The sequence below is a fragment of the Grammomys surdaster genome, unplaced genomic scaffold (assembly GCF_004785775.1).
Source record: "Grammomys surdaster isolate TR1022 unplaced genomic scaffold, NIH_TR_1.0 130, whole genome shotgun sequence".
Taxonomy (NCBI): domain Eukaryota; kingdom Metazoa; phylum Chordata; class Mammalia; order Rodentia; family Muridae; genus Grammomys; species Grammomys surdaster.
This window is the reverse complement of record NW_021604588.1, coordinates 18,598,418-18,608,934: the sequence shown is the minus strand read 5'-3', so window position 1 is coordinate 18,608,934 and position 10,517 is coordinate 18,598,418. Positions and strand designations below refer to the sequence as shown.

At 41.9% G+C, this 10,517-nt stretch overlaps 1 long non-coding RNA gene across 1 annotated transcript in view; it reads left to right on the top strand.

Moving 5' to 3' along the window:
- The first annotated feature begins 6,248 nt into the window (after positions 1-6,248).
- The window catches only part of LOC114612680, a 47,090-nt gene continuing 42,821 nt past the window's right edge, over positions 6,249-10,517 (top strand). Inside the window, exon 1 of the long non-coding RNA XR_003710070.1 lies at positions 6,249-6,560. This is a non-coding gene — a long non-coding RNA (uncharacterized LOC114612680). The remainder of the gene's footprint in view (positions 6,561-10,517) is intronic.

Below are 10,517 nucleotides of genomic sequence, written 5' to 3'. Positions count from 1 at the left end.
GCCATATTCCTGCAGTGGCTCCATCACTCAAATCCTTAAACCATCCACTCACACATTCAGTAAAAACACACAGGGCAAACGCACTCCAGTCAAGCTTTGTTAGAACAAATGGAGTCTAAGGAGCCGGTGAGCTGCAGAGTTGGACTGGACAGCCTTTTACCTTTTTGGGTTGTTGCGGACGCAGATGTTCTCTTCAGCAGAGTAAGCCAATTTCCCGATCACTTTAAAACTACTACATATCTTTTAGTATCTGTTTTTTTAAATTCCTGATTTGAGACATTAAATATTTTCATCAGGTTGTAATCAATTTTTTTTTATAACATGTGCTTTGGACTTAAAATAAGATTTCAGAAAAAGCCAAATAGTATGGTGAAAGTAGAAGCCAATATTGAATCAATCAGCATGTGTTGGCTGGCTCTCAACTGTCAGTGCAATTATAACCACCACTGGTCAATACATGTTCTGATTGGTAGGCACATCCACTAGAGGGATAATGCAATCTCAACTCTCATCATTGTTATTGTTCTCCTCCTTGCCATTATCATCCCCATTATCTCCATCATCACCACCACTATTATCGCCACTATGTCTGCCATCATGATCACCGTACCCACCATCATCACCATAGCCACCATCACCACCATCACAGTCATCCCCATAGCCAACATCATCACTACCACCATCACCACTGTCATCACCACCATCATTATCATCTATTAGTGGGAAATTATAGGATCCCAGCTTTGACATTTACCAGCTAGGATTGTTTAGGGAGACAAACAAAAAGTTCTGGGCTAGTCAAGAGTCTTGGAAAAGAGGAATAGAAATAAGCATGCCACCCACAGAGTCTAGCGTAAGCATCTTCCAGACACCACATATATTCATGATTATTTTTATTCTTTTGGCTTTCAGGACACTGATGTGCACCAGAGATAAGAATGCACAGAACAGTATATAGCTTGCTTTCAGGCATTTGTTGCCTCATTAGAACCAGAAATCCATTGTTGAAACCTAACCACCAATGGGATGCTCTGAGGAGGCATGGCTCTGGTATGTGACGAGGTGATTGACAGATGAGCTTTCATAATGGGATAAGAGGTTTTTTTTTTTTTTTTTTTTTTTTTTTTTATCAAAGAAGCCTCAGATGCCTTGCCCCTTCCATCATGAGCGGACACAAGGAGAGGGTGCTGGCTCTGAGCCATGAAGCAGGCCTGCATTATGCTCCAATTCACTGCTGCCTTAATTGTGGATTTCTTGGTCTCCCAAGCTATGAGAATTAAATTTCCATTGCATTCAACTTGTGCTATTTTGTTACAGCCTCTCCCAATGATAAAAACCAGGCATGCACAGAAGGCCAATTGTGTTTGCCATAGCCCATTCAGAAACTCGCCCATTGTGAAGAGCTGCATCTAATCATAGATGACTGTGGGAATCACCCCTAATCGTAGAAGTGTAATTATGATCATTTCAGGAGAATAGATGTGTCAACCATTTTTGCAAGATGTTAGATGAAAATTTCAACTCATCATTTATTCACTCATCAGGTATTTACTGAGGATCTGTGACTTTTCTGATGCATGTCACATGCTACGAACGTGGCAATAAACAGAAGCCAATTCCTTGCTTTCTTGCAGTTTCCACTAAGGAATGGAACCAGACAACACATAAGCACATAGATCCTGTATATACATAGATCCTGTATATACTCATATGTACTCACACACAGTGCCACGTGATGCTTGGGAGCATGAAGCAGGGAAAGAGAAGGGGTGTGTGCCGTGGTAATGGCTGAGCTGAAGGAGCTGCTCCTGATTCGATTCTTATCGTTGGAATGCAGACATGGAAGCCATCAGATAATGGGACATTTCTGCAAGAAGAGAAACTCCCATGCTGCAAGGAAAGAAGGCCCTGCTGCCTGGCCTTCTGAGGAACAGTGGGCAGGGAAGATCCTTTGGGAGAACCATAAAAGATAGTCTCACAGAGGGCTGCGGTGTCTGGGGGAGGATGATGGTAGTCGAGGGCCAAGTTGGGGAAAGAGGTGGGAGTGCTGGGGTGACATCTCTGGCTGCCTCTGCTTGTTAACACCATGAACTATGTTCTTCTATATACATTTCTAGCCTTTGCACATTCTGCTTCCCTACGCAGAGTATATTACTTGCATAATCAGAGGACATGAATGTTGCTGCCCTCTCTGTCCCTCAAATATGGACGAATTTAAGAAGATAACTTAGAATTGTAGTTCTCAGCCTGTGGATCATGACTATCAGAAAATACATATTTCTGCTCATCTGAAGAATCCCCAATCATAAATTTATTTTCATCACTACTTTATAACTACAATTTTGCTAGTGAGTGGTATCCCAGTTCCTCAGACCATTGGAACTATGTGTTTTCTGATCGTCATGTCCCAGGGATTGAGAAATGCTGACTTAGACATAGTAGGTAAACCAGAATTAAATTACAGAATGGAAACTTGTAAGATGTATTTCTGTTCATAATCAATTTGGTCAAGCACTTTTACCTTTTGTAATGCTTGAGTGATTCTGTTGATTATGTAAGTGGAAAGATATTGGAGACAGGAGAATATAATTTACCAGGGCAGAAGAAATTTAAAAATAATGTTGACAAAGACAGAGACAGCATTTAAAATAGCAGTGCTATTTGGCTCTCTAAACCTCACTCATTGTGTGAAAAATGATTGTGTTTTTAATTGAAAATCTTATTTGTTGAATTTTATAGCTCTAAAAAATGTACATAAAAAAATAAGCCAGGTGTGGTAATGTGTGTTTGTAACCTCAGTACTCAGGAGCCTATAATTGGAGGAATAAGGTTTTAAAACTAGCCCAGGATAAATGAGAAGAGTCGTTTTCTAAGGAATGAAGGAGTGAGTAAACAAATTTAACTATTTCCTTCTTCTTGTCTCCAAGGCATGCATGCACACATGCATGCGTACACACACACACACACACACACACACACATGAATAATGATAAAGTAAAAAAAATGTGCCAGTGTGTCACTACACACAATGTATGCAGGTGCCTCTGCCTCTTCAGGCTAGAAAGGTGCATCAGATCTTCTGGGGTTACAGGTGGTTGTGAGCTGCCTGATGTGCGTATTAGGAACTCAACTTTGGTCCTCTGAAAGAGCAGCAATCACTCTCAATCATTGATCCCTCTTTTAGCCTCAAATAATAAAACAAATATTTTTTAAAAAGTAAAATATGCACTAAAGTAAGACAATTTACTTCAGAGTCACTTACAAACTCTGGAATAGAGAAAGGAAGATGGCTGAGGTCAGGAAACTGTGGTGGCTGTGTGCTGGTTCGCATTGTATGGCCTGTCCTTCCAGCATTGGGACAACACTGAAGAGTAGGCAAGGCAACTGTCTGATCAGTACTTTACCTCAGAAAGCTCATGTGTTCTGCATTCTGTTTGAAGTAGACATCAGCCTAAAGATATACTTGAAGAAGTCAACTAGGGAATTAGTTATATGCTCATAACTGCAACCATTGTGAAAAACAAGACAAAGTATTTTATTTTCAAACAAAAAGAAGGAGCATGGCTTCCAGAAGCCACATAAAGATGAGACGTCAGGGCAATCAATAGGCGTACATATTCCCAATGAACTGAAGACCTGAAGACAAGTGACCTTGGAGCTACTCTTATGTCTTCAATCCCCATCCATCTTAGCCCAGTTTGTCTTACTAACTGATGGTTGTTGATGGTGCCATGAAGATACAGAGTGAAAGGAAAGGCTTGGGAAATCAGATGGGCTTTATAAAGTCAATGAACGTGACATTGAAGACTGCCCTGCCAGGCATGATCAAGACCATGAAGATCTGAAAGACTCACACAGTCACCATGGTGATTGACTAGCCACAGCTTTCCCCACTGCTTAAGATAAATCTCAACCCACCATTACAATCCCTTCCTCTTACCACATACTTATTTAAGAATAAATTCCTAGAGTTAAGAATAGTTAGAGTTTAAAAGATGAGTATAGGAGACATTCAACTTTTGAGAATTCTACCTTGATTCTGAAAGGAACTGTGACTCTCCCTGATTGATTTAACCTTATCTATTAAATCCAGGATAGGGTCAGTGTGTTCTGTTTGGTGAATACAAGTAAAATAATTTTAGTGGTTAAAACTTACCCCAGGTGTAACAGTTACTTGTCTGTTGCTATAATAAAATATCATGAACCAAAGCAACTTACAGAAGGGTTTATTTGGGCTTACAGTCCTAGAGGGAGAGTCCATGGTGGTGAGGAAGGCAGGACACAGGCAGCTGGAGTAGAAACCTGAAAGATGCCTTCATTAATCACAAACATTAAGCAGAGAGAGTTAACTGAAAGTGGGATCAAGCTATGAATGCTCAAAGCCCTCTCCCAGTGACGTACTTCCTCCAACAAGTCTACATCACCTCCCCTAAACAGTTCCACAAATCAGAGACCAAGTGTTTATTACATGAGCCTATGGGGAACTTTCCCAATTTAAACCATGCCAGATGTTTGTAGTATGGTTTTACTGCTTTGGCCAAGCCAGACTTGAGGTATCTATGCCATTGCGGACAAGAGGATGTATCCAGCCTGAAAGAGAGCAAATACCAAGAAATATAGCACTTTTTGAAGTTAAGCCAGAAAAGCTGATAGGATTTCTCTGGGGAAAAGTCTGGAGTGAAATCTAAGGCACTAAAAGTGAGCTGAGCTTGCCAGAAAGACAGGGAAGGAAGACAGCAGATGCCAATGTTCTGTTGGCCAGGGGCCACCTAGGTCTTTACACTGGCATTCACTTATCTTCTATTATTTTTAACCATAACTCGTCCCATCATCATAATTCACAGAAGCAACATTTCCCAGATCTCCACCTTGGTCTCACTGTTTGAAGCAGCAGCTCGTGAAAACACACCTGCTAACACGCCTTCACAGACACCTCACTTGTTAAATGCTGTCTCTTGCTCTAAAGCATCCATATTTCTTTCTCCCTACAGAACGTCTGCCACTGATCCTCTGTGGTTTTCTCAGTGCCAATATTCATGGTTAGTGGCTGCTCAGTGAAGTGTTTGAGGTACTTTTGGCAAGGCCCAACTACCTGTTACCTGGGTGAGATCAACCTCCAATTGATCTGAACTCATTATTATCAGGGACACTACGTGTATCTAGGGCTAGGAAGACCTGTGAACCCTGAGTGCTGATGACAATTCCTCACTGCCCGGTTCCTCTTCCCTATGGTATTTTCTCAATCTCCCTCATCTTCATCCCTCAACCACAAAGTAAGATGGTGATATCTGGCTTTCTGCATGAGGGTAGAGGGGGGACCTTCCCACAGAACTGGGGTCCTTTCCTCCTCTATTTCTTCCTACATGACACTACAGCAAAAAGCTATCTGCAGGTATGAGTTCCATCTTGGCATTGTTATATCAACAACCTCATTGACTTCTGAATGTCTATAAAAGAAAAAGGTTTGGATAATAGCTTTCAACCTCTGGCTCAGATTCTTTAACCACGCCCATTCTTCCTTAAGGACTGGCTTGTGAGGTTTGATTTGTCTTTTGTCCTTTTTGCCATCAACTGTCCCCACTTGATTTTTCCTTTCTACCATTTGTCATCCTTTACCCTCCGCAGATTTTCCAACTCCATTCTATTTTCCTTTGTCAACATGCTCTGGTTTTAGTCACTTCTTGGATAAGTTTGCTCATTAAGACATTTTCATCTGTATTTACATGTTTCTGCCTTTTGTGCTTTCTGATTGTTTATTTGCTGTTCTTGGCATCCCTTTCTCATCGGGCTTTCTCAGAAGAGAGTGCGCTTCCCCCACCCTCATCTCTCTTAAGTTTTGCATGCACAGAAGCCACTCACAGATGACTAGTTGACAACCAGTGTTCAGTAGACCCACTATAACCTTTAACCCCTTCTGCCCATGCTGTGCATTCAAAATGCAGCTCTTATCTCTTGCACCCACTGGCCCACAGTGCTCTCTGCCCAAACCCTGTGGTTGGAATCTTTTAATGTGGAGATCGGTATCTTTGGGCACAAACATGGCTTGGTTCGTGAACCAGAGCACTTCCCACACGGAGCACGCAAGCATTTGGTTTGCAGCCAAAGGCAATTACGTGTAAAAATCTGGAGTTGTTTTTGATTTTGTGTTTCATTCTGTGTCCTTTCTGCTTCTCCACCAGAGTCACTCCATTTCTAGGGGATTAACATCAGGCCAGCTGTTGGCTGCCATAGTTGTTCAGCGATCCATTGATCTTTTGCACAGTTTGAAGTGGTGTTTGAATATGTATTTTCTCTGCACACCTGAATTAGAATAGACTGATATCTGTGAACCATATGGAACAGCCACATGGCTCTCCACATGTGCTTGGACACCACAGTGTGTCATGGTACTGCATGCTAATTCAAATTGTTTGGTGTTAGCTGTCTGTGTCTCCGACTCCCTCAGAATGGAGAAGGTTCTTTGCTTTCTACAAAGTTTAATACTGCTGCTAACAACTCAGGCCTTGTGACCTTGCTGACTGATTGGACCAATAAGACCTGGAATTATCAAGATGCTGCGGGTGATATTAAGTGCTTCTTAAATTTTAGTGTGCCTTAGAATACCCGGAGGGATCCATCATCAGAATTTTTGATTCAATAGGTCTGGAGTTTCATTTCTAGTAAGTTTCTAGGTGCCACTGTTGTTGTTTCAAGCATTACACTTAGAAAACCATTGTTTAGAAACTGTAGGAGAAATCTAGTTTTTGCTCTGCATAGTTGGAAAATAGGATAGCGTGGAGCTTCAAGGTTCTGAACATGACTTAGGTCAAAAGATAAATATGATTTCTGTCAAAAGCCTTATGCTCCATTTGTCTGTGGAGCTGGGTCAGCTAATCTTCATTGTGAACTTGAGGGGATTTAGAATCTCCACGTGTAGTGATTTAAATGAGTCTTGTCTGTCCCCGCTCCTACACTTGGATATTTGAACACTTGGTTTTCAGTTGGTGACCCTGTTTTGGGGGTGGGGCACAGCTTTGCTGAATGATTTCTGTCAATGGGGGAGGGATTTGAGAGTTCTTCACTTCAGCTTACTTACGGTTGGCTTTTTCTGCGTCACATTCTGCGCTGAAGATGTGCTCTCTCTCAGCTTCCTGTTCCCACTGCCGTGCTTGCCTGCTGTTAGCTGTAACGAGCCCTCAGCCATTATGAAGCTATAAATGAAAACAACTCTTCTGTAGGTCACCCTGGGTCATGGTGTTTTGTCACAGCAACAGAGAAGTAACTAATATGCCATGGAAACAAACCTCAGGGCACGGCTGTGACAGATTTTCTAAATTAGGCTGATTGAGGAAGGGAGATTCACCCTAAGTGTGGGTAGTACTATCCCATGGGGTGGCATGCCTGACTGAATAAAATAAAAAGTGAACAAAATACCACTGTTAATTGTTTTCTGCTTCCTGATTATGGATGCAATCTGACCTGTTGCCTCCAGTTCCTGCCTTCCCACCATATTGGGTGGTATCTTTTTGAACTGTAAGTCAGGATGAACCTTTCTTTCCTTAAACCACTCTTGCCAGGCATTTTGTCACAGCAATAACAAAGTGAGACACATGGGGTCAGCAGGCTCTGTGGTTTATATGAACACTTTATGAGTTCTCTTCTGGGTCCCGTTTTTAGATATTAGATTATAAGTCCAGGACAGGAACACTCAGCTTAAAGCTCAGGTTACTTCCACCTGTGTTAACAAGGGAACGTGCCACCCAGTCAGGCTTAGATCGCTCATCTGCCCAGGAGCTAGGCATTGCTTGTGCCTATTGCACACTTATTTTCTAGGCTATAAAGGAAGACGGTTGAGGGGTACTACACCCAAACTAAAACCTTTAGAGATCAAGTTATTTAAGCACACCAGGACTCCATTTTGCAGAAAACAATACCCCAAATCTTCACCAAGAATGTATTGAGACTGAAAGTATGTAAATAAACCCCCCTTTTGCTATGGGACATCCATTATTTCTAATAAAAAGATGACTAGGTCCCTACTTTGTAACTGCATCTCTCTAGCAAAGATTTGGTCAGTACTCTCCAATCCTCTGCAAAGACAATGAATTACCTTGTGCATCTGACAAGCCAGGGTGGCTTCACACTGGGCTTCTTAAGACTAACTCGGGACTAGATCTGAAGGGTTGGGAGATAAGGCTCAGTGATAGAGAAGTCAGCTAGCACACACAGGCCCTGCCAATCTCTAGTCTCAAAACAAAACAAAACAAAACAAAACAAAACAAAATAAAACAAAACAAAAACATGATATAGGAAAGCTGGTGATTGGAAGAATCTATACTGACATGCCAGATGGATCTCCATGATACAGGAACTTTGGCTGTATGAGATTGTATGGCTGGTTTGTGTCTACCCTTTGGGTGTATCTTGTAGAAACAGACACTTGGTGGGGGAAACACTAAATTTGTCAAACTGTAGCTGTACTCTTCTGTATTTCATGGGAACTATTATTGATAATTGGGGATGAAAGGGTCCCCCTCCTTTACATAGATAACAGTGGGTGTCAGGAAGATGGATAAGATTAACAGGTCTCAGTCTCAGTCAATCATCTGGTCACATGGAGATGAGATTAGTCCTGTGTCTAAATGAATATTGAAGAAATTACTATTTCTTTATTTTAATTTTATTCATTCTTTTATATGCATGAGTGTTTTGCCTGCATGTATGCCTGTGTATGGTGTGTGTGTGTGTGTGTGTGTGTGTGTGTGTGTGTATGGTGTGTGTGTGTGTGCTCAGAGCCAACAGATGCCAGAGGAGGGAATAGGATCCCTAGAAACTCAAGTTAGAGATGTTGGTGAGCTGCTATGTGGATGCTGGGAATTGAGCCTGGGTCTTCTGCAAGAACAGTCAATTCTCTTAACCACTGAACTGTCTCTCTAGCCCTGAAATTTCAGTTTCTTAATGGTGATGCCTTACAATGCCTAGCCAGTTCTGTTAACAGGATATAACATTTTGTTAGGGTAAAAATGTTCTTTGAACCCATCTAGAGGAAATAACTCCTTTGTCTTCAGTATTTGAACTTTAGAAGAGAAACTGAAAACACCAGCAAGTAAGAGAACGAACCCTTTTAGGACTCCTGGGATTCAACCGGGTGGCTCCAGGATGTCTAGGGATTTCAAACATGAGGCTAAGACTACTGAGCAAGGAAGGAACAAATATCGGACCGAGATAAGGAGGGAGCTCAAAATAGTGGCAACAAAGGAGAGCTTATGCAGTCTGTAGAATAGGAAGTGATGACAAGCAGAGAGAAATGAAGCTGCCAGGGAAGAGGAGCTTGCCCAAGAGGCAGAATAAAGGAATCTGAAACACAACTCAGTTCGGCTTCTAGGAGGAGAAACTATGCGAGGGACACTTATACCTTTCAAAGGTGGTTGTTCAAACACAAAGGACCCCATTTGGCTGGCGTTTGTTCTTTATCTAGACTACCAAGAGCTCTTGGATTTGTTAGTATGAGCTGAAAATCACTGAGACTGTCTTCGTGGGATTTTTCAAGGGACACAGTACTACCTTAGGGGGATGATCACACACCATTGGTGCATTTACTTCTGGGGCAGGTGACAGCTATGTTACTTCTTTTTCTTTACAATCAAAAAGGAGTTTAACAGTTTTCTTGGTATCGCCGTGGAACCAGGTCTCAAGAGAAAAGACAGAAGTGGCTGAACCATGTTTAGGGATCCTGAACCACCTAGAGTGTTTGCTTTAGGCAGTTATATTTCTCTACTGGAAAAACAGTTATATGCTTATGCAGTAACACATTCGGTTCTCTCATTGGCTTTATCTTTATGGGCACTTGGTGAGGGCATCTTCAAGTTTGTTTGTGACAAAACTAATATCCCAACAGAGACCCATCTGTCTACAGCACTCTCATGTTAGGAACTCATAATGAACTCACTGTGTTCTTGGCAGGGTAGAATGAAGTAGCTATTTGGTTCTAGTTTGAAATGAGAGAGCCGATGCGAAAGTAATTAATTTGTTTAGCCCAAGATCAGTCCTGGAAACACCAGAATTAATACTTGCCATGTGACATTATCAATGCCTGCATTCTAATTTTTATTATATTTTAATGAGGTCATTAAGAAGTAGGCTGTGCATCCAGCCCAAAAGCCTTGAGAACAAGCAGAAAATGAGACATCCGCTGACATTTAGTAATTAATCATTCCCTGTCTCCTTTTGAATTTTAAGCCAGATGGACAGTGGGATAAGATAAATGAGCAGTCAGCCCCTCCTCCACCTGAAACAGAAGGTTGGAAGACAGGCTCCAATAGGGCTTTCAAGCTGCTTCCCCTTAGGTGGAGCCAATTTCATCCCCCAGCTGCAGTCAACACTGAGACTGGCTGACTGTGCTCCTGACCAAGTTTGCTTATCATGGGGGAGAGTTCAGTAGTCATGGAAGTGCCTAGAGTCTGTAGAGAGGGACACAGACACTGTGATTAGGTCTCAGTAGTCATGGAAGTGCCTAGAGTCTGTAGGGAGGGACACAG